This window comes from Artibeus jamaicensis, unplaced genomic scaffold, assembly GCF_021234435.1.
Source record: "Artibeus jamaicensis isolate MK-2021 breed Jamaican fruit bat unplaced genomic scaffold, CSHL_Jam_final contig_859, whole genome shotgun sequence".
In the NCBI taxonomy this organism is placed as follows: Eukaryota; Metazoa; Chordata; class Mammalia; order Chiroptera; family Phyllostomidae; genus Artibeus; species Artibeus jamaicensis.
Window position 1 is genome coordinate 256138 of NW_026521989.1, and position 24545 is coordinate 280682.

Consider the following 24545-nt stretch of genomic DNA (forward strand, 5'->3'; position numbering starts at 1 on the left):
CCGGTTGTGCCATTCCAGCCCATGTTCTCAGTTTATCTAGGCACCAGGCCAGTTCCAGGGACGCCCGGTGTGAAACTGCCGAGTGCGGCGAGCAAATAATCAATGCCCACCTGCATGTCGGAAGTTCACAAAAATATATATATATATATAAAAGAAACACTTCTTCAGCAGGCGTGCTTTTTATGCTTTTTATTTCGCTACATTTACGAACGGGGGAAAGGCACGTATTCCTGAAGAGGACAGACCTCTGACCTCCGCCAAGCAGGATTCGTGGGTGACACGCGCAGACAGGTCACCAGGGAGCACTCAGGAGCGCTCTGTGTTTCCCTTTCCCTCCCGCCCAGGCGCCCTCGGTGACGCACGCACCTCCGTCAGTCACATCCACGATATCTCGGGCGATGGGAGGGACCCGACGTTTCCAATTTCCCCCCAACTCTGAGCGGCAGATTGAGGCTCTCTGACACTGCCCGTCGCCACCCCCACCTTCACCTCTGTTTTCATGGTTCCGAGGCAGTGGGTGGCTGTGCCGCCGCCCCCTCATTTCCCCTCCTGTGTTTCTAAGTCCCTCCAAACCCAGCAGCGGCACCTCCCTGTGTCTCTCACTTTCTCTCTGTTTGTTTGGGGAGGAAGAGAAAAGGGAACGTGTAAACACACACCCACTTGCTTCGGTATCAACTGCATTTTCAGGGCTCCCTGCAGAGGCCTGGCTCCTAATCCCGGCGGCCTAGTGATGCCAGACAAGGACGTGGTTTGTGGAACTGGTCACCCTGAACGAGCTGTCTGGACACTGGAAGGGACCCCACGCCCGTGCACGAGAAAGAGCTGTGACCACATGCGTGCGTACACGAGGACTTGGAGGAGCAGTTGGACGCGCCTTGCTCAGAACGGCTTTACTGAGATAGAAGCCGCGTACCACACAACTGTCCTGCGGGCACACACACTGCTTCTGCTTTTAACGTCTGCACCCTCTGTGTGACAGCAGGTTCCTGTCCCCTGTACGAGGCGCTCACGTGGCCACTGTCCTAGCGAGAGATGTGGCGGGCGGTCCCAGCAGGTGACAAAAGACAGACTCCAAAGCTAGGTCCCAGGGGGTGGACAGTGTGGAATGTGGCACATGCGGCCGTCTCCGAAGGGAGGAGAGGTGGTTTCCAGTGCTCAGAGAATGAACAGTGTGTGACTGACTGACGGACAGAGGTTCCAGGCTGTGGAAAATGCCTCCCCCTCCCCACTCTTCTCTCCATCAGCGTGCACGGCGTTGGGAGAAGGAACGTTTGTCTTATTTCTGCGCTGAAAACAGAGAGGCGCGCCCCACGCTCTGCAGGGCGGCAGCCACAGCCAGCTGCGCATCGCCGCTCACCTCTCCTGCCTTCCCAGGTGCTGCCGTCACTTGCCACAGGCTCGTCGGCCACCGAGGCCCTCAAGGTGACCCTTCCCGGCAACCTGGGTGTACCTCCCCCTCATCCATCCCCTCCGCCTCAAGTCAGGCTCCCTTCACAAGATGAGGGAGAAGCTATCCCTTAATAACGCTTGTCTTTCAAATAACGGCAACCACAGTGAGTACGTGGAAAACCCTGGAGGGCGTCAGGTCTAAGGCCAAGTTCGCTGCCTTGAGTGCAAGCTTGCGGCTACTTCCTAGGGTCACGCAGAGCCCTCTCGGCACTCTTTCTGAAACTTCAGTGGGGGTGCCTGTCATTAACCACACTAAATCACCTATGAGAAAAAGTGCACTGGATAAAATGTCCAAAACCTAACGCATGTCCCTGTGGCCTTGCAGGAGGAGCCAGGGCACACCCAGGGCACACCCGAGAACCCTGTGAAGGAGGCAGGCAGCGCACACGGGCCAGGACCCGGGGGGAACCTCTTCCTGTCAGGAGCAGGGGGAAAGAGGCCTCTCGCTGCATCCGAGTTTCCTGCTCTGCAAACACCAGCCGTGAACGTTCTGAACGTGAACTTGAGGAAAGAGCATTGGCAAGAGCTCTGACGAGAAGGCACATGATGCCGTGAGCTAGGAACTACCAAGAAGCACCACCGCTGCAGGCAGGCCACGTCCAGCCTGGGCTTTCCATGGCCCTGAATCGTGGTCCAGCCCCCTGCACCGTCCATACAGGTCTGGGGAAGAAGCTGGTCTTCCATCAGCACCCAACGGTCCTGGTGACACCGGAACCATCTCGAGTCGTTCCAATGCACAACTGCAAACACGAGTGACCAAGAAGTCCTTTGGTGACCATTATTTTTACCACTTGTTCCTGATTCGGAAGCACATCCATGCCATCGGCCACCCTTCTCTTCTGCCGGTTAAACAGGTATGAAGCCCTGGTGGCTGGTGGCTCCGGTGGGTGGTGGGAGCCCCCCCGTCCCATGCAGCCAAGGGTCATGCGCAGTGACTGGGGGGGGTGGTGGTTCAGGAAGCGGGTCCTCGTGTGAGTCGGTGGTCTCTGAGATGGTTCACGCCCCCACAGGAGAAGGCCACAGCCTCCCGGACAGAGCCAGGCGTGCTCTCAGCACTTCACAGGTGCTATTTTCTCTTCCTGTGAGATACACAGACAGACAGACAGGCAGACAGATGGGACCCTCACCCGACGATATGTTTATTGAGTTTAGAGAGAGGAGGAAGGTTGGGGCGGGGGGAGAGAGAGATCGACCTAAAAGGTCTCCTCACAGACCAGATGTGGAAATGGTCCCCAGACAGCGGAGCACCAACAAGGGGTAAAGTGAGGAACGTTCATTTGTAGTCTGAGCGACCCTAAGGGTGAATTACTGGGGAGCTCCCCTGCCTTCCTTCCAGCAAGACCGCTGTGACCCAAATGCAAAACCCAACCGAGCGCAACCACAAGGAAGGAAGCAACTCCCTTAAAAGGTCCCAAACCCTATGGGAATTCACAAAGCAGGACCCATTTTCAGTAAAGAATCTTAAGCTACACGTTTTCACAATGCAAGAAAAACTAACTACGGTTTTTGTTTTCGTGCTCTGACCCCACAAGACAACCCTGCCGGGTAGAATTTGCTAGAAGGCAGGCCTTTCCTGCTGCCTGCTCAAGGCAGTTCAGGCTCGCAAAGCTGCACCGGACATACTTATTCTAGAGAATTCCCTGGAAGACGAGGAGAAGGCCCCGGACACAGCGTACCACGCACTGGATGGTGCCCTGCGCCATTTGCACCCCCACGAGTTCGAACGAGGGGCCGTGGACAGTGTTGAAAGCCGATCCAGCGTGTTGTGCCGAACAATCCGGGAGCACGAGGCCCAAGCCCTCGGCTGCCGGGAGAAATGGGACCATCGTTCACCAGGAGCTACAATCATGTGAATGGTTAGTGACAGACCGAGGGCTAACACTCAGTAACTCTGCTCCCGTTCACTGCCTCTTTCCGGGAAAACCCGGGTCTGCATCCCCGACCCCAAAAGACGATAACCTACAATGACACGAGCCTGGCTGGGCTTAATCCTGTAAGTCACAGATTTCCTGGCTTCTTCTACGGGCTCAAATGACCCCAAGCCTCCAAGCCTGGAGAATCGACGTGTCTCCTGAAGCCCCTGTTTCCTGTTGTGCCTGGTGCACAGGTGGGAGGTGAAGGCAGGCGTCCTGCAAAGGCGTCAGAGGCAGCAGGCGAATCTCAGAAAACCGGACCACGGACAACACACCTCACCGTGGAAGGGACTGGGTGACCGCTTACCCTGTCACGCTGGTTCCCACTGTCCGAAAACCCAGGGAAGCCGGAAGAACACTCGCATCTCGGCTGCGCAGAAAGAGTTCCTAGGGACGGTGCTGTCCAGCTGAGCTGGACACAGCCCCGTGGCAGGGGGCAGGCAAGGGACACTCGAACCTGTCTTGATCACATCGTCAGAGTCACGGGTTGCCAACCCAGCCGATGGCCCAACTGCTCCTGGTTTGTCCTCAAAAACACATCATCTGCCACTGGCCCTGCACTGCCAAGGGGCTTGTCCGTCCGTCCATCCATCCCTCCTCCCCTTCATACACACGCCCTATTCCCAACCTCAGCAACACCCCCCCTCCATGTGACATAGGACAACAGGGTGTCCCCTCTGCGGTGGGACAGCCATCGGTCCTCAGGACCCCTGTTTGTTGTTAACGATTCTTGTAAAAAGATTGTACTTATTTATTTTTAGAGAGAGGGGAAGGGAGGGAGAGAAACATCATGGATCGGCTGCCTCTCAACTGTGCCCTGATGGACTGAACCTGCAACCCAGGCATGGGCCCGGACCGGGAATCGAACGGGCGGCCTTTCGCTTGGCAGGACACTGTCCGGCCAACTGCGCCTCACTGGCCAGGGACATCCTCAGAACACCGTGGCACAGGCCAGCAGAAGAGGATGAGAAGTGTCATTTCTTCCCAAGTGGCTTCCAGCTGCAGTCACTGGGCACAAGGGACATTCTACATGCCTTCGAGAGGGACAGACTCGCAAAGCCTGGGGCCCTCCCCCTCAAACTGGCACCGGTTTTTGAACTGCTCCATTTCTACATCCTCACGTCAATTTCACTCGCCACAAAAGTGTCAATTTCATTCGCGTCAATTTCACATCCCTCTGCACATGGTGGCCTCCCCACGGTGCTCACTGACGCCAAGCCCGCCCCCACACGTGGCCATCCACACGCCTCTGGGATCACCTCCTCTCTTGCCCCGCCTGCATTTCTAGGTCACGGGCTTGTTAGACAGGCCAGTGGGTGTTGGGAGAGGCAGGACGTTGGGAAAGAACTGTGGAACTTGTAAGTGCAGAGGAGAGACAGGTGAGAGCAGAGGCGGACGGCAGAATGGGCGAGGGGTTCAAAAAGAACAAACTTTCACTTATAAGAGGAGCAAGTCCAGGATCTGATGTAGGGCATGGAGACTAGAGTTCCCAACACTGTTGCACAGCTGAGCACTGGGGAGGGTATACCTTGACAGTCCTCAGAAAGCAACAACTGGCAACTGTGTGTGCTGGGTGATCATTTCGTAATGAACACATGTATCCAATCCCTCTGTTCTACACCCGAAACTGATCTGTTACGGGTCAATTACATCTCAAGCTTTTTTTTTTTTTAGAAGATTTTCTGGATTTCGTTTTAGACAGAAAAGGCAAGGAGGAAGAGGCAAGAGAAACATCAATGAGTGAGAGATACAGTGGTCAGTTGCCTCTCACACGCCCCCTACTGGGGACCTGGCCTGCAACCCAGGCACATGCCGTGACTGGGAATCGAACCAGTGACCTTTTGGTTCCCAGGCCTGTGCTCAATCCACTGAACGACACCAGCTAGAGCTCTCAATGAAATGCCTTTTTAAGGAAAAGGAACAACTAAAGGGCGGCGAGTTCTCTGTGAGCACCCCCCCCCCCCCCCCGCATCCCACCAGCCAGAATTCCCACAGGTGGATTCCAGAAGAACAAGAGCCCTGTGCTCGCAAGTACCGCACCGCAGAGAACCATTTCACTTAGTCGTTACTAAACTGGAAAAAGACAGTTTTTTATAGCAAAATTATTTCCATCCCTGGCAAGCCAGTCCTAACAAACTCCAGGGACCAAGAGCAGGCACTACAGCCATGATTTCCAACCTTTTTTACCTCTCACGGGGCACGCCAGAGGAAAAGTCACCACCAAAGTCCTGGGGCAGACCAAAAAAAAACCTGTGATTCACTCACACCAGGAAGCTATGGCTGTGCTGCCTGTCGTCATTTTCCCATTTGGCACAGGTCGGTGCCCCTTGACTCAATAGTCAGGTAGGGCACGTTCTTAAAATTCTTACGGCAAACCAGTTAAAAGTCGCTGCCTTGAGACAAATGCTCCCTTCCCACGTTTTCAAAGGAGAAGTATCTGTGGCCCGTGGAGGGGAGGGGCAGAGCGTCACCTCACGGCACTGCTGTTGGTCGTGCAGCCAGCAAGCAAAGCAGGCCCCCCCCCCACGACTGTCCTCATACCTCCAACAGGGCAGTCCCCCGAATCAAGCACAGCGCGCCCAGGAGGAGGACTGAGACTCCTGGGGGCCTCTCCCTGGCACAGTTGCCCTTCCGCCACGTGGCTCAAAGCTTTCTTTTTGCCACATGGGCGCCAAGCACCCAACCTGCCAAGCCCTGGCCCGGAAGACTGGAAGCATGATTTACAGCAAGGTATAAAAAAAGGCTGGTCCGTGGCACATTGATAAATGAAATGACCCGTCGGCACGGACGCCAATGGACCCCATTCGCGGCCGACTGACAGCCACCATACACGTACTCTCTCGGCACAAACCCTGAGGCGTGATCTTTGCTGTGAAGAACGCCAATCTTGCTCCTGAGGAGAAAGAAAACACGTGCTTGAAAGAAAGAGTTGGCAAGAGGCCCCCTGGAGCAGGAGGAAAAAAAAAAACACACCAAAAAACCAACACTAAGCTCATAATGGAAATCTAATAAAAAACACATTTTTCAACACCAAATAAATGGTCCATTTATTAGGCCGAGCAATAGTGAAGCATTAATAAAAACTTGGAGAATGAACACAGTACAAAGCAAATGACACAAAGCACGGGAATGCCAGAGAGTGAGCCAGGACCGCTGCGCTTCCACCCTCGTCTGCAAAGGCGCCCATGAGACACTGTGCGGTGGGTGCCCTTCTCCTGGGCCCCCTGTGTGCCTGTGCATGGGAAGGAGCGCCAGGCCCCCTTCCGAGCTGGGGCAGTCCTGAGAGACACGGCCCCGCGACTTCCAAGTGCGTGAGAATCCTCTGGACCTCGCCTGCGTGCCCAGCTGGACGGTTCCCTGTCTGGGGGGCTGCCTCAGACACTTTAAGATGCAGGGCAGTACCTCTTGTCTTGGCCCACTGCATGCCAGGGCCCCCCTCCCTTGCCGCTGGTTGACCGGGACAGCCAAAGATGTCTCCAGGCGTTGCCAAAGGGCCCCCCTGGCAGGTGAGCCCAGTCCCATACTCTGGGTCACGGTCCCTCCCTCCCCACCCATGGCCACCTGGTGGATGTTGGATCTGTTCCTTGCTTCAGTCCATGGCACGCTCGTAGTGACTGTGACAAGCGGGTTTTCCATGTGCGTGCACGGTTTAACGTGGCTTCTCCGCACACAGGATGGGAGAAGGCCCGCCCCAGGAACCTGCTGGCCTCTGCGTGACCGTGATTCGGCCCTAAACCCAGTCCAGACCCCAACTTGGCCTTCCTGATCCCACCCGGCTGAGCCCTGGGGAGCCACAGTGAACCAGTAAAAGCAAGAAATACGTGCCTGCTTCTATGAGCCTCTAAAACAGGGAGCTGTTTGTTACGCAGCAGGAGAGTAGCAGAGAGCTGACTAATACAGTCCTAAAATATGTTTGGGCCAAAACGCTGATGAACAAGTGGGTACGACTACGACTCTTGTGTGTCTGTGCCCACCCACCTTCATCCACTCTTTCACGATGCCACGAGCCCCCGTCCACTGATTCAGGCCCCACGAAGGAACACAGGGCATGTTCCAAGTCCTGGACGTGGGGCGCGCCTCACCTGCTGCCTGCCTGTGCTCCCAGAGATGCTGCGTTCCCCACACCAGACTCGGTCTCAGGCACACTAAGCCCAGGGTCCCCAAGACACCCCCCAAAGTGACGATATGTGAGAGAGAGGAGAGAAACGGCCCGTACAATGGCGTTCTCCGCAAGCGGCCGCAACAATCCCATCCTCTCCAAGACGGAAAACAGCGCCAGGAGGTGCTTGGGGTGCAGCAGACCCCGTGAGTGGCTGCACCCCCAGGAAGGGCAAGCCCACGCATCCAATGGTCCCAGAGCACCGAACCGTCCACGGAGTAAACAGTGACCACTCACTAAACACCCAAGGCCCACGGGCTTCAGAGGAAGGAGCGAAGACACAGATGCCAAGGAAACACGTCTCCCCTTGTAGACAGTGAACACGCAACCCCCAGACGGTGACATGGGACCTTCCACGGCAGAGACCTTTGGCAGATGTGACGCACTTAAGGATCCGGAGAAGCAGGGGTGACGCTGTGTCATCTGGGTGGGTTGCTGCCACCTAGGAGCCCTCAGAAGTGGGGAATCTGTGCAGGCTGTGGTCACAGAGAGCTGCCACTCTGGAGCGCTGGTCAGAGAGACGCTGCACTGTGGCCTTTGAGGACAGGAGAAGGGACCGCAAACCAAGGACCGCAGGCTGCCCTGGAAACTGGGGCAGAAACTAACAAGGAAAAAAACCCAAAAAACAAGGAAACGGATTCTCCTGAGAGCCTCGGGTAGAGGCCGTGGCCCAGCCAGCCCGGGGAGACCCATTTCCGACCTCTTCGCTCGACGACTATAAGACAGTAAATTGGAAGAGATCTCGTGGGTCACCTGTGGCACCAGGGACAGGAGAGGAACGGTCACTTACAAGACCAACCGAGAAAACGCCTGTGATGTCAGCCTCCCCGGCAAGCCCTCAGTGATCAGCTCAGATGCGCCAGAAAGTGGAGACCCACGTGAACACAGGCTTATAAATCCAAGGAAGCCAACGCCTCTAGGATTCTGTGGGTCTCAGCCCTCTAGGGTCTGTGGTGCCTGGTGGCAACCCCACCACCTCAAGCCTGGAAGGCGCTTTGCACAACCCCGTAGGGGAAGCCGACCTTCCCATCCCTTGTCCCAGGAAAGGCCGGGCTAAAACCACACCCAGAAATGCGGCAGAGACAGCGGGTGCAGCTGCCACGGGCCCCAGCTGTCTCCCCCGCGCCCCTGTAGGGGGGAGGCTGGAAATTGAAGCCCAGAGCACGGTTCCCACTGAGTCCTGCACGGGAGCAGAACTGAAACCGCGGTCGCAGCAACACCGCGTTGGCACGGCATTTTCCATCTTCTGTGTCACCGGAGAGGGGCAGCCGGGTCCGGTTTCCTCGGCCCACGACATTCCTCCGCCTCGACTCCCCGCGCCGGGCCCCAAGCCCTCCCCCGTGACCCCCGGTTTCCACAGGAGGGCAGCCAGGAACGGCCCCGGTTGCTGCCACCTCGAAGAGTCTCACCGATGCCCCATGGAAGACGCCAGATGCCAAGACCTCGCGCTGCCTGGGTCCACGCACAGGAAACTCTCAGGGAAGATGAATCCAGAGAGAGTGATAGACAGGATGCGGCGCTGTGGGGGCTGGGGGGGCCGCAGGGGCTGGGCAGGGATGGCTTTTGGAGTACAGGGTCTCTTTGGAGGCGACAGAACATTCTAGAATGACAGCATGCTCGCCCACAGTCGCAGAACCCTGTAAAAACACCAGGCCGGTCCGTAAACATCTCCGCGTCTGAGGAGGTGAGGCTGCGGGTGCGAGCCTGGGGTGCTACCCAGCCGGGCAGGGCCGGCCGGCCATGTCAGGAGCCTGCAGCACACGCCCTGAGGTCAAGGCCATGGGTGAGAGGCCGTGACCCAGGCAGTCCGATGGACGCACTCGCAGGCAACTGTGAAAAGACCGGGGTTCACGGCCAAGTGCAGGACGACGCTTTGGCGAAAGAACAGTTGGCACTGGACTTCCTGTCTCAAGTCAAAGCAGCATAGCTTTGCCCCCAATTCAAACTCGCAATCATGACGACAGTGATCATAACGAATGCATAGCATCTACGGGTAAGCCGTAGCTGCTTCAGCCTAGGGGACACGCTAGACCAGTGGCCCCCGGAACCGTGAGAAACACAGTGTCCTGGGCCCCATGCCGGTGTCTAGAAGCACAGATGCTGGGGGACAGGACCCGGCAGCCTGCGCTCCATCCAACAAGCTCTTCGAGGGCTCTGCCCACGAGGAGATCGGGGAACCACCGCCCCGGCCACAGAACCACCCATCACGGCGGGATGCGGAACAGCCCCACGGCGGAGGCAACCCACGTGGCCCAGCAACCGGACCGACAGACCATGGAGCACCTGCAGCCGCTGCGGGCCCACCCAGAGAGACAGAGGGAGGACGGAGCGGCACAGAGCGCCCCTGGGGCCCAGCCGCACATCGTCCGGGGCCAGGATGACAATGCGTAACAGCGTGTGGTCTCCCTGGCCGAATGCTAGAGAACAGTGGTCCCCCTGTCTCGCCTCAGCAAGTGACCAGGGCTTGCCCGCAGGGAAGGGGCACGGATACTGCAGAGAAGCACGAGCAAGCTTCTCGTGAGTGGAAATAGTTGGCATCCTGATAGTTATCTTGGGACACCAGCAGCACAGTCAAGAGAACAAGTAAAAGACAATAGTTTAAACAGCACACTATAGCCATGGCTGGTGTGGCTCAGTGCATTGAGTACTGACTGGCCTGCAAACCAAAGGGTTGCCAGTTCAATTCCCAGTCAGGGCACACGCCTGGGTTGCAGGCCAGGTCCCCCGTAGGGGGCGCACAAGAGACAACTACACATTGCTGCTTCTCTCCCTCTCTTCTCCCTCCCTCCCCCTCTCTAAAAAGAAATAATATAGGTGACGTTCATGGTATGTAACTTACACCTCAATAAAGATTTAGAAAATGCACTTGCTCTTAGGATAGACTCCCAATCTGTTCAACGATATACAACCAACAACTACAGCTCTCCAAAAGCAAAGCAAACATCCGCGACAGGTGCACAGGAAACCAAATGGCACACAGCTCAGAGATGCCCGGCGCCAGTCTGTAAGGCGTCCACCCCAGTCCTAGGAGCCACAGATGAGTCTACGGCGTCCCCACCGCAATCCTACAAGCGGTCGAGAGCACCCAACGCCGGCCGCTGGTCTCCACACCGAAAGCAATTCCACTCCGGTGAACAACCGACCGTGAGAAACCCACACAGAAAAATCCATTTGTTGTCCAAATATAGAGCGGTCCGTGGAAAAGCAAACACGGCAGGCAACCGGAGAAGGCTGAACATTCACTTTCAGGCGGAGAGCTCTGTTGTGAACCGTGCCCAAACTTCCCTTAAAGCAAGCGCCACGCAGAAAAAGGGGACCCTATCTCCCCCGTCTGTGGGGGCAGGCAGTGGGTCTCGCCGATAACATGTACCCAGAGAGAGCTAAAATCCCCCAAAGACGGCTCATTCTGTGCGCCATGTGATAGCTAGACATGAATTGGGCAATGATAAAAACATCGAGTCCCGTTTCAACTCACTTTCCTGAAAAACGCATCCAGGACAGTGAAAAAAAAAAAAAAAAGGCAAAGTGTAGCTAGAAATATGAGCTGTGCTGACTGAGATAAAAAGGAAATATTTCCATGAGCTAATCTTATTCTATATTTAGTTTGAGTCGACTACTGTAATTAACCACGGTTATATCACTTTGCCAGCTTCGCGCTTGCAAAGCTTCGCACACAATTATTTGAACAATTGGTTTTTTATTTGCGTGGGGAGGAAAAAAAAATGAAGATAGCTTATTTTAATAACCCAATCTTCCTAACAAGAAGGAACTGCCTTCCCTGCTGTAAATTATAGAAACGGCGCTTCGACGGTGTTATAAACGTGTTTGCGATTCTAGTCTCTCTCGAAGCCGAGTGTGGTCCCAGACCGATGACCCCACCGGCTTTGCGGCCACTGTTTGGTCCTGCTGGCCCGTCCCCTCCCCCGCGGCAGGCACCCAGGCTAATCTCCCATAAAGTCCACACCGCTCGCTGCACTCTGTGGGTACCTGACAGGCATGTGGGAAACCGCACCGACGTTTGTGAGGACTCCCGAGCACAGTCTCCGTTTGGAGCTGTTCTCTGACATGCAGCTTGGCGACCGTCCCCGGGGCCAATCCGCCGGCACATCCGTCAACGGGAATGATTAGGGCTGGGACGTGCAGGCTTCCGGCTCTGGCGGGCAGCAGTACACGGGTGTCTGGCTGACCCACCAGGAACGTGAAGTCCAGACCGGGGCCAGGCTCCGGCACCGAGGCCAAACACTGCAGGGAACTTCCCTTTCCTCTCCTGGGCAGAGCTGGGGCAGGTCACTACCTTCCCATGGACACTCAGGGCAGCTCAGTGTGGTCCTTGGTCTCCGGAGAGTGGACACAGGTGCAGAACAGGATGATCAACAAATCTGACTCCTTGCCCTGGCCAGGAGGGCCCAGCTACTTGGAGCCAAAAAAAAAAAAAAAAAAAGTTTCAGGTTCGATCCCTGGTCAGGGTGCATACAGGAGGCAACCGATCAATATTTCTGCCTCACATCGCTTTCCTTTCCCCCCTACTTCTCTCTCTCAAATCAATAAACATATCCCCAGGTTAGGATTAGAAAAAAAAAATACCTGGGACTCCTGCTTCTGCTGTACCTGCAGAGGAAGTACCTTCTCAGAATCACCATAAAGAGAAGCTGTTTATTTTAAATCAGGAGATAAACGTTCCAGTTTGCCAAAGGACACCCAGCGAGTGTCCAGGTAGATCCTGACCAGCCTTAATGACACACTTGGTGTCTCCCCTCGAGCTCCTTAGAAATGTACAACTGCGGCCTCCCTTTGGGATACAAAGTTACCCTGCACATTCAATAGTCACAAAGGTAAACTCCCAGAATGATACATAAAACCCAAAGTTGATGTATCAACCACCTCCAGTGAAACGAACAGGCAATGAAGGCGGTCTCCCTCCCTTGGACAAAGGGCTCAGCCCAGAATCCTCCAAGGGGGAGGAAAAGGAAGGGGAGCCCTCGCTCTCATGTCCCCAGCCTGGTCCTAGTCACAAAGACGATCACAATGGTTGCGTTCAGTTACTGTAACACCGGGAAGAGAGTATCAACGCGAGTGACAGGTTTCCCTCTTCAAAGCCTCAAAGGTGGAATGCAGGAGGGGAAAAAAAAATCAGTACCAACCACGGTGAGTGCGATCTGTGTCTGCAAAAACGGCATCCAATGAACAGCCGGACTGAAGGTCCCCGAAGACTTCTGTGACAACACGGTCCCCACCCTCTCTCTTGCCGTGCTGTCTTTTCAAGTTGCCGTGGCTTATTCCACAGAAAGCCCAGTTCTGAGAGCCCGGAGCGCGCACATCCACAGAAGCAGCTGATTTATACACAGAATGGGGCGATGATGAAAACCCCACGGACATGCAACGCTTGAAAAGCACAGCACTTGGTTACAAAGTTCCCTCACGCACCTGCAGCTCAGGTGTCCTCTGGCTCAAACACCTGTCCTCTCTGCTTTAAAAACAGACCAAGTACAGAAGAGTTAAAATGGGCAGCATAGGTGGTCACTGTACACTCTTGCTTCCCCAGGTCCCGGCAGGAACGGCACCATTTCATCCGACCCTGACAGATCTGAGTCACTCGGCACACGTATGGACACGCGCAGACACAGTGTGGCAGCTGCAGCAGGGGACAGGGAATCTGTCTGTGTCCCACTGACGTTCCAGGACTTGAACATGACCCATGTTCTCTAATAGATCCACAGATCCTGAAACTGGGTATTTTGTAACTATGAGATAAAAACCGAGCGGACATCGTAATAGCTTCTCCCTGTGCTCCTGTGAATGCCGCCAAGGACCTGCCACAAACTCAGATCTGCTTGGGTCCGAGGCCACTTTGGGGAATGAGGTCTGAGACAAGCTTTCCTATCTTTTCACTGTGTGTAACGCGCTGCTCATGTGTATAACCGCGCACCCATGTTTGGGGCCCAAACTTTCTGAAAACGACAAAAAAACTTTCCTTTTAATTTTTTTAATTCTATTTTTCTACCCATGTTACTGCTCATCCTCATTGTTCCCTCCAAAATTTGGGTGAAAACTGTGCATGACCGACGGCAAGATACGGGAATTCTCCCACTTGAAGGGCGTGCGCACGCAGCAAGGGGCGGAGACCCCTCTGAAGCAGGGGTGCCAGAAACATGCACCCGGCCCCTCTACCATGGCGGGCCTCTCCCCGTGTCCTCACGGGGCCTCCAGTCACTTCTGTCATGCAGTGAACCTGTGACATCCCACATTCTCACGCTGCCCCTAGGCCGGCTCCTTGAGCCCCTTCTTCCGCCCTGACCGTGCCTGGAAACAGCTGCTTTCTAAGACACAGGCTCTGCCTTGTGTCTTAGTCACACGAACCTAACACGGTCGTCCTTCAGGACCAGAGTGGCAGTTACGCCGAACCGCATCTCGCGGACCTGCCCATGACGGCCAGTGACCGGCCACCACGGTTTTCAAGCTGCTGACTGTGGCCCCTGAGTCCTGGCCCGCCAAGCTGGCACTAAAGTCACGTAAGATTAAAACGCCCAATACGGTTACACAGGAAGAACCTCAGGCAGGGACCCACGTTTAATCTGCCCCCCGAAAGGGACCAAACAGTGGGGACCCCAATTCTCTACGCGGCTGCTTCTGTCACATACAACATAACACTCTGCAACCACCTGGCAGCTGTTCTTCATCACACCTGCATGCCACCAACAGGCTTCTGCACCACGGGACGCCGGCCACCGCCTGCCCTCCTCCAGTCTCTCAGTCCTGCCCTTCACAGAGGACACCCGGAGGGTCACAGCTGACCCAAGAACCTCCCGCACTGTGACTCTCTGGGAATGTCATGCCCGGCTCAGCTGGGCTCAGTTCTCCTCTAGTCCTTCTGACGACGTGCACGGGCTGACCACAGCTCAGCGTCGGCTGCTGGCGATTTCAGAAATAAAACGGCTTCCCACTCAAACGGGTGTCTTTGGGCCCCAAGTCCCATCTCCTGGCAGGTGCGAACAAGCAGAAAATGTGGAGATACCACTTGCTGGCACAGACTCGAAGGCCTAACGGGGCATGTGGACCACAGTGAAAGGGGACAGGGGTGCTGACCAGGCTGGGGGGCCGGGTCCTGGGCTGCCCCACCTCTGCCTGGCGCTGGTGGCAGGGGTCCAGGAAGGCAGTGGTGCAGGCCAGGGGGAGCCAGCGAGCAAGACGGTGGTGGGTTCTTTTAAGCCACGTCCACCTCGCAGGACGCAACTCAGGGCTCCAAAGCACAGACTGTCTTTGAGAATAAGCACTGGGGTCCAGAGCAGGCAGCTCAGTGAGTCAGAGCATCGTCCCCGACACACCAAGGTTGCAGGTTCGATCCCCCAGTCGGAGCCCATGCAAGACTCAACCAATGCATGCGCCAATGAGCGGAACAAGAAATCGATGTTTCTCTAGCGACTCATCTCCCCTTTCCTCTCCCTAAAATTTAAAAACAGCAGCAGCAGCAGCAGCACTGTCAACTTGGCCTTGGGCACCGTTTCTGATCATTTCACAAGGTCTCAGGAGACGAGGAACCTGTGACACACAAGAAAGATCCCCCAGCCCCCAACAGCCCACATGTCTTCTCAATTGTTTGCTGTTTGTGTAACACTAGAATATGCAATTAACTTACCCAGCATAAGCTAAATATTATATTGTGTATCTTAATCCCAGGTAATACTGTAGCCAACGCAGGGAACAGGAAGCCCTGTTTGTTTACTCACATTTGAATTCACGGGAAAACACCATAAGCTTCCACCAACGTTGAAGCGGTACCTACCCCTTTTCTAACTGAAACCTTCACACTCGAGAGGCGGGCGCGGCATCGAGCCCAGCCCGCCGACCCTTCCGAGGCACGTATGGGGACACGCACAGGTGACAGACACCGCACAAGCTGGCAGCACCCCCCACCGCGCCCCCCGCCAGGAGCCAAACCCCCAGGTCACGGATTCTTCCAGAAAACACGCCGCTCCAAGCAGGAACTGCTGCCCAAAGTGCAATGCAGGCCCACAGCCCAGCAGCCCAGGCTTTGGAGTCTGCTTCACGCCCACGGCAAACGAATGCCAACATGATCTGATTTCTCAGCCTGTTCCACTGTCAAAGCACCACCCAGACGTGAGTCTCACCTACTACCTACTAACCCGTCTTATGTATTAAATGTCTTGAAAGGTTCGGGAGGCAGTCCCTGAAAGGGCTTCGAAACACAGCCCAGGTCCCACTAAACCGGCAGCAAAGACGGCCTGGCCAAGGAGACCACAGAGCCCCCGGCAGCCCCTGCAAGGTGGCCGCTGGTTGTCCACGCCAGCTTCTTGCAAACACGAAGCGGGAACTCGTTTCGTTTTCTCTCGCTTTTCGTCACAGCCGCCGCCGTGCAAATGCATTTTGAGGAAAGCCCCGTGGTGCCGGTGTGCCAGCGTGTGACGCCCACGTGTGAAGGAAGGCTCTGGAAGAATGGAGGACTTGCCGCTGGGCGTTTCTCCCGAGCGACCTCCGGGACAGGACGGCAGAGCTGATGGGGTGACCCAGGTGTCGAAATCCGTGACTGATCACACAGTGATTTAGAAGACAGAGTGGGAACGTGTGTGCGTGTGTGCATGTGGATTTGCATGCCACGCATGCCAGCCCTGAAATGTGACTTTACAAGGGGAGGGGGGGAGATCTGAAGAGGAAAGTCATGGCCACCAGCCGTCCACCTGACTACTGATGAAGACACATTTCCTCACCCCATTCCCAACCGCAGGGGAGAGGGAAGCTGCAAGCAGGCTGGGTGGGCTCTGAGCACAATTCCAGCCCTGTCTCCTTGAATCCCATTGTACTGTGTGTCTCGCTCTCCATGAGGAAACTAACTCTACAGAAGGTCACAGATTCTCTCCACATTGCAGCCACTTACTGGGCAGCTGCTGCCAAGACGGTCACCAGCCCATGCCCCCCAGGAGCCAGAAGGCGCCAGCCAGGGCCATGCCCCACACTCCTCTGGGGGCCACCGGGACCTGGGGGCACCAGTGCACTCAGGGGAGCCCCAGCTCCCAGCAGGACCAGCCCTGCTGACCTTGGTCCGTGCACAATGCACCCGGCCGTCACGCACAGCAGCCGACTCGCCCCGTCACAGGAAGGTGCCGAGAGCCTTGTGAACAGCAGAAACTCCCCTCAGCTGCCTGCACCCCCATCCCTCCCCCAGGAACTCTGGCAGGGCAACCCCAAATCCAGGTGAATCGCCACGAGGTTGGGGACGGACAGGTGAAAAGGTGAGGCACGTTTCACTGGGGGTTTTGTCTCGTAAGAAATCCCAATGGCACCAGGAGGCTGACCCACGGTAGGACGTAGGAAGCTTGCAAAGGCATCGACAAAACCAAAAGGAAGGTGTCCAGAAACATGCCTCCAAGGGGTACTGGTGCTTGGGCTCTAAAATACTTGTGTGGAGAAAGTTTTGGGCAACTACAAGCCCCTCCCTCCTCCCCCTGCCCCTCCTGGCCTGGTTTCTAACTGGTCTTCCAAGCTCACTCACTACACCCCACCTTCTGGGAGCACCCCAAACTCTGCCTGGACCTCCAAAACACGCGGGTGCCTCCAGAACTACACACCGTGAGATATACACGTGTGTGTGTGTATGCATGTATTCTTTTCCCGCCCTGGGACCTGCTAACCTCACCCCAAAGAGGCCTGCAGAGTTAACTGTGCAATCAGGGGTGGTTTGTCCATGTGGGCGCCACCTGTCTTTGGTCATTCCCCGGGGCAGGGGGCTGTCCCGTGCCTGGCAGGAGGTTGGAGGTCAAGACCCTAAAGGCCAGGAGCACCACCCTCCCCCACTCCCAACTTGCAACAACCAAAAATGTCTCAGGACATTGCCATACGCTCTTTAACACCAGGAACCAAAACTACCCCCCATCACCCATCCCCGACGGCAAAACTCTCAAGTTCAACATTGAGAGCACAATTCCAACGAGCGCTCATCACCTCCACCTTCCCCTTCCTCTCAAGCCTTGCACCGGGTGCCCTGTCTCCACCTGTGGTCCCATATGCACGAAGAACCAACCAATGCAAACCAACCAGGACCCACCACCAACCGCCTCTCCCGTCCAAACTGCTACATTTGTTGCAAGCCAGTGTTCTCATGGCTGGTCTTCACTCACCATCCAAACTGCTACATTTGTTGCAAGCCAGTGTTCTCATGGCTGGTCTTCACTCACTGTCCCCGCCCCCTGGTCTAGAAGCTGCCCAGAGACCACATTCTTAATGGCTGCCTGCTCCCCTGGGGATTCCGAACTCTTTCTCACAGTAAGCCCTCCCTGCCCACTGGAAACATGTGGACTTTGGTCATCCTTCCCACACCCAGCTTTTGTTTTGGTCTTGGTGGCTCTCGTGCGGCCGCTGTGGCCAGTGGGCTGCCCTTGGTCAACCCCATGGAGAGGATGGAGAGGAGGGGACGGCCAAGGAGGGCAGGACCCGAGGGGACAGTCACGTCCAGTCTCCACTCCAAGGCCAGTGACCTCCTTCACGCTAAAAATACTTATGGGAAAAAAAAAGTTTCTCTCTGTAACTTTTAAAAAAAGGAGTTTACAAAACAACTGTACTCTTGCTTCCGGATTGAAACTATTTTTAACACGTCTCTGGGGGTGAAATGTTAACTTCTGGGATGGAGTGTCTTTTTTTCCCCCCCTTCAGTGGGGAAGAAGGGGTGGGAACAGGGTATGAAGACCCCAGAGCCGGGCCGGGCCACGCTTGCAGGCGGGGCAGCCGTGACTGGCATCAGACTCGGGGTTCGGCCTGGCAGTGTCGGGGGGGGGGCACCCCAGGAGGTTCCTGGGAAAGGGGCAGCCCCAGGTTCCGGCTGGGTGTTCCCCAGCCTGCAGGGAGCTAGCTGTGACTGCGAATTCCTGATGCTCACTGGGGACCGACATGACACCGAGACACGGTGTCTCTGGGCCTGGCCTCCCTCCGCAGGAACTCTCGCCCACCCTGGAACAGAATCTCCTGCAGCCTAAGGGTTTGGATGCTTCAGCCAAAGGTCACCTGTGGTCCTGGGGAAAAGCAAAAGCGAGTACAAATGGCACAGTAGCCATCCGGGAAGTCACCTCCCCCCGGGACCGACCGAAAAGTGGGTCTATCCCCCTTCCTCACGGACAAAGACAATCTGTAACCTGTGGCCGTAAAAATAAAAACTGTGCAGAGGTAATAAAAATAACACCTGACTCAGGCGCCCAGTAAACAGAAAACAGAGACCACTCAGCCATTACAAACAAGAAGAAGAAGAAAACTGTGCATCTTGGGAACGTCTCCCTTTGTTGGAAGGACGCCTTGTTGGCATTTTTGTACAAAAGACTTTGACACCCAGTGATTGAATCTTAATACTAAGGACCTCACTTCCAGGGGGGGTGTGGGGGGGCCCTGGCAAGCAAGGACCGAAACACAGCAGACTAAGCCTCTTGGCCTCCTGCACGGGCCTCGAGGACGGTGACCCCTGGGGTCTGACCGTCCCAAGGCACGCTCACCACCTTGTCTGCTCAGGCAGGCCCCTGGGGACCGACCGAGCCATTTCCCAGATGGGGGAAACTGAGGCACAAAGACACATAACGCCTTGCCCGTGGAGAAGCGGTCGGTGAGGGACTCTAGCCGAGACGTCTGGTTTTGATTCAAAATTAGTGCAAAGCCCCTCGCCGCACACAACCACAGATGTCCATTCGGGGTGAAGAGTCCCTTCGCTGAAGTCACTTTCCAGGGTAAGTCAGCGGCTGAAATCCAAGGCCGTTTGCTTCCACCGGTAAAGTAGTTCAATCTTTGATGGCCTGTTCCTGCCCCCAACAAAACTGTTCTCTTTTCTTTTTTTTAGTCATCACCTGAAAATACGTTTACTGATTTTTAGAGAGAGAGAGAAGCATGACCTGACTGCCTGCTATACACGCACTGAGCAGGGATCAAACCCGCAAGCTTCTGGGGTACTGGACGGTGCTCCAACCAACTGGGCCGCTGGGCCAAGGCTACACTGTTGCCTTCGGTAATGTATCCCTGCAGTGACGACACAGAGTAGCACCCGCCCAGAGCACTTTGTTATCTAATACGGTGGCAACTAGCCACGTGCACCATCCAACGCAGGAATTATGGCCACAACCATCCAAAGGATGGAATCGCTAGTGTTACTGAATTGTAACTAACTTGAACCTAAAGACACGCCTGTGTTCAGTGGCTACCACGTAGGGCAAGGAAGTGACACAGGAGACAATCACTCAGCTGTGGTGTTTCCCCATTGTGTTCAGATGCGCCTATAAGTACACACAGGTCTCAATGGAGATCCCGGCTTCTACGTGTGTGTACTTTAAAGAGCTTTGGTCTCCAAATGGGAACATTCACACGAGGGAGTCAAGGGAGGCAAGACAAGGCCTCGGTGAAGAGCTTGGCTTCAGGAATGAGAAGATGCTTGGCCACCATGCAGGTACCAGCAGGTCGCTTAGCATCTTGCAGCATCCGGCCGCCTTGCTGCAGGTAGGAAACAATCACTGTTTACCACAGGGTGTCAGTCCCTATAAATTCCTCGGGGCATGGCATTCAAGCCAGCACAGCCGACAATTCTTCTATGCACACAAGTGCAACAGCTAAAATTTACGGGCACCTTGCAGTTTTCCAAAACTTTCCCATACACCCTCCTGGTGTCCTCACATTGCCCCAGGGAGCACCTCACCTTCTGCTCGCTTCCCCTTACATTTTCACAGTCACAGAAAACGGCGGGACTTCAAGGTCAATGTGGCGGAGGGAGCAGTCTCTTTCACTGGCTCAGCCAAAGGAGGCTGCTTTGCTAGTCCCATGTAGCCTGGCAAAAGGGACTTGGACGCCGGGGCCCCTACTTGCCACCGAGGGGGGGTTGGTTTCACTGAAACTTTGGAGACAGCCCTGGGGACTGGCTCAGGATGCCATCACACAGGTGACAAAACTCCAGCTCCTGCAGGTAGAGGTGATACTCGAGTCCCACGAAGACATCAGGCCCACAAAGACGCCCCCTGCACGCGCCACCCTTACACAAACGCCCGGACTTCCCGCAGGGATCAGGTTTGGGAGAGTTGGCAATGCACGTGTGAGATTTCAGTGGGGGTGCCGGTCACAGCTGGACAGACCCACAGCACCAACCGCCTCCGTCCAGTGAGACTCGCTGGGGAGAGGCCCCTTCCCTAAGCAGGGCCTGCCTCTCCCCTGGTGCCCTGCAGGCCCGATCGAGTCTCTGGGTGGATTTGTTAACCAATATCTACCCGTCACTGGGAGACACACGGGACCACCTCACTGCGATGCTGGTGTGGGCGGATGCGCTACCAGTGCAAGGGACGAAATGACCCCAAATTTGGAACCGTGCCCTTTCCAGTCTCTTCCTAAGGTGACCGTCATTTCTTTTTTGAAATGACCGACAACAGCAAACACTGAGCCCAGCAAGGGGGCAAAATACACACGGCCAGATACAAAACACCGAAAGTTGCCCTTTCTCCGTGGTGCATGCTCACTTACCAGCTGCAGTCCCCTTGAGGGGCCATTTTTCATAAGTGGGTCGCCGGATGAAGTTCAAGTTTTTTCCTGATGACGCCTACCCAGCTAGGTGGCTTTCCAATCAACTCTGCAGCTCCCTGAACGCATGAACATCTTTTACAATTTAAAAACATCACCTTCAGGTCTTCGGCATTCTTTGTTTTCCCCTCCTCCCTAATCGCATCTCTCGGAGGAATGACTCAGTTGTAAAGTTTTCATGAAATCCTCTCAGGCATTCCTAGCCGCAGGCCAAGGCTTGGAGCCTCAGCCCAGCGCCCCCTTCCCTCCGGGTCCCGAGTCCCGCCCTTCCGCCTCCAGGTTACACCAGGGACTCAGGCGGCGCCCAGAAGTCAGGTTGAGTCACGTGTGACCATGCAAAGCAGCGACAGTGGCAGTGGCGACAGGGGCTGGGTTTTTCTTTCTTTGGGGGGGGGGGTCTGCTCCACTGGGAGGGGGAGGCACCTCCAACTCGCCCAACTTTGAGGAACTTCCAAGGCACTTGGCTGAGAGCACGCGAGGCCAAGCACAGAGCGAGCCCGGGCCCGGGGCCGACCGTGCACAGGAGAAGCACGTGAAGCCCAGGCCCTATCCCAGCGCGGGGGGGCCTGTACCGACCCCAAAGTGTCACGTACCCCATGGCCACAGGCACCCGAAGATGCACCCCCTGCCGGTTCAGAGCACTGGGCCCCAGGACTTGAAGTCTCCTCAGTAGGAAGGGCCCAGGAAGCGAATCTTGGGAGTCACCCCTCCCCCGAGCCCGCGAGCAACAGGTCTGCACCCTGCGCGGCAGCGCCAGAACGGGGGTGCCCCCCATCCGCCGAGGCCACGCCCCGCCTGGTCCCTTTGCTCGGGCCCCGGGGCTCCCGACTTCCTTGACAGTTTCTGCGCCCCGGAAACAGCAGCCACGGCGCACCGCGCAGCCACTGGGTCCGGGGCGGGCGGGCCGGCCGGCGCCCGGGATGAATGGGGCTCCCCTCCCCCACGGGGGCGCCCGCGGCGCAGCAGATTCACCCACCAGCCCCAGGGGCGGCAGACAAAGAAGACCAGGGGCACAGATCCAGGGCCTCCCCAAACTTACCGGCCGCCTCCCCTGCCCAAAAACAAAGGAGCGACCCCCCCCAGCCTCCGCCTGCGCCCCTCGTGCCGGCACTTTGGGGAGCGGCCACATTGAGGTATTGTTTAGCCTGCAGGGAGCGCGCCGCACCCCCGCCCAAGCCCCGGCGACAGTTGGGGACCTACCCCTCCAGAGCTCCGGCGGCGGGCGGAGCGTTTGGGCGCCCTCAGCCGCCGGCCGGGCCCCCCCCACCGCCTGAGAACTTTGCGCCCCCGGCCCAGCCAGCCCCGCGCACTCACCTCGCCGCAGGCAGGGCAACTTGTGGGGCGCCGCCGTGCCCGAGCCTCCCTCCGGCTGGCCGTGGCCGAGCCGCAGCCGAGAAGGGCCCGGCGCCCCGGAGCAGCCGCGTGCCGCCTCCGGGCCGCCCCCGCCCCGCCGCCGCTGAGTCCCGAGAGGCGCGGGAGCTGGAAAGTTTCGGTGCCGAATGGCGGCCGAGGCGCTGCGGCGGCGGCGGCGGGGCGGGGGCGCTGGCGGCTTCTCGCTCCCAAGCGCAGAGAGTGTTGGAGGGGGGGGGGCCGGGGCGGGAGCAACGGCAGCGGCGACAGAGGGCGGGACGGCGGGAGGGACGGGCACGGCAGTGACCTCCGGGGGGAGCGGCTGCCGCCAGAGCGCCGACCCCGGCCGGGAGGACTGCCAAGGGGGCCGCTTTGGCCGCCCCTCCCCCAAGCCCCCACCCCCTGAGAAGGGCCTCCGCGCGTCCCAGTCGGCCCCTCCCCTGCGCCCCAGGGGACCATGTCCCAAACCAGCCACTCCCCCACGGAGGATAGGGACCCCGGGCCTGCCCCTCCCCCCAGCGACTGGGAAGGGAATCCGCGCCCTAGCCCCGCCCCTCCCCCAAGGCCTGTGCGGAGGATCTGGGTCCCAATCCAGCCCCTCTCCAAACCTAGGAAACCTGCTACCCTGCCCAGTCCCTCACCCCAAGCTCTCCCCTGCCCCCACGCCTAGGATGGGTGCGGGGAACCCTGCCCCTTTTTGTGGCCTCCAGGGGGCAGGAAGAAAACGTGGGCCTACCCCCACCCAGTCCCAAACTCAGCCTTTTCCCCCACTGCCCCGAGGGGACCGGAACCGGGCCACCCCCTCCCCCAAAGTTTCCATAGGACCGGGGAACCAGGGCCAGTCCTGGAGTGTTATTCCGCCCTCCCCCACCTCAAAGAAAGAGCCGCCCGAGTGCCCTAACGGAAACCCGCCTGGGGTGGGGGGCAACGCCCGCCAAGTCGGCGGCCTCGAGGACACCCCGAAGGCCTCTCCCCCCTCCCCCTAAAGTGGGAGCCTCCCCGTTTGCAAAACACCCCCTGGTTGGAGCCAGGAATGCTTGGGGAGATAGAAACTCGGACCCTACGCACACGGGTGGAGGCCGGGAGCTGGGGTTTGGGGGCTGTGGGGATTGGGGGACCCCCCACCCTCCTCCCACCCCCACCCCCCGCCGCCACCCACACACAGGCTTCAGGCCTCGGGCATTTCCAAAGGGTTTTTAGGTTGCAGGGGCTGACTCGTCCCAGCCTGCAGCGCTGTCGTCCCCAGCGTCCCTTCCTCCCCTCCAATTCGGTGACAAGGACCCACCCCTGGTGGCCTCGATTCAACAGATATCCGCGCCCGCCGCCCCGCACCTTCGGAGTCGGCTTTGTGGCGTATTTCGGGCCCACAGAAGTTGGCCCCTCCCCGGGGTGTATCCTAAGCTCCGCGTTCAGAGCTCAGTACACTCAGCGTTTCCAACTGTAACCTCACTTGCTCTTTTTCTGGGACAGTGAACCATTTGTTGTTCTTGGTGCTGCGGGTGGGGGGAGGGGTCCCGGGGCGAGTTTCCTAAGGGGCTGGTCCTCCATCGAAAAGGCGGCCCTGAAGATTCCCCCTGCCGTAGGCTGCTGGAAAACGTCAATGATGCAAAAAACGAAGGTTGCTACACCATTATGATAGAGCACATCAATAAAAAAACACGCACTTACACAGTCTCCATACTTGTGAATCAGCAGAATAGATTGTGCCTTATTACCTATCAGTTGCCATTCAAGGCCCCCCACAAGGACGTGGCGAGGGGGGGGGCCTTCCCTGGAGCCTGCCCCTCGTTGCTCCGGGGCTCCCTGGACTGGAGCGGGCTGACGCCGAGAGGTCTTAACAGGCCACCGAAAAACCGAGGGTGCAATAGAAAACCAGAGCGAGCTCATGATGCAACCCTGCCCCGGTTACACGTGCTTCCCTTCCCCCCACCGCCTGCTGAGGGCAGCGCCGCGTTTTTTCCGCCTGTAGGGTCACATTGTGGTTGATTGATTCTCCTTTCGCCTTGCTCAGTCATTCAGATTTGGAAAGTAAATAACAAGTTGACAGCAATACAGCTTTAGGCTTTACCCGGACGCGGCTCTCTGCTACCGCACACTCTTGAGTAGCCGCGCATCAAAAAAAAAATTTTTTT

The 24545-nt window shown here is 57.0% G+C and overlaps 1 protein-coding gene across 9 annotated transcripts in view; it reads right to left on the minus strand.

The window, feature by feature from the left end:
- The window catches only part of TBL1X (transducin beta like 1 X-linked), a 124300-nt gene extending 100034 nt beyond the window's left edge, over positions 1-24266 (minus strand). For 3 of the 9 annotated variants that reach the window (XM_037157574.2, XM_037157568.2, XM_037157567.2), the window contains exon 1: positions 22378-22629. The gene's annotated coding sequence lies outside the window, so the exon portion shown is untranslated. Of the gene's footprint in view, positions 1-11815; positions 11932-21006; positions 21123-22377; positions 22630-24081 lie in introns of those variants that run through there. The other 6 variants (XM_053673418.1, XM_037157571.2, XM_053673419.1 and 3 more) reach the window with 4 other exon arrangements.
- Positions 24267-24545: the final 279 nt, after the last annotated feature.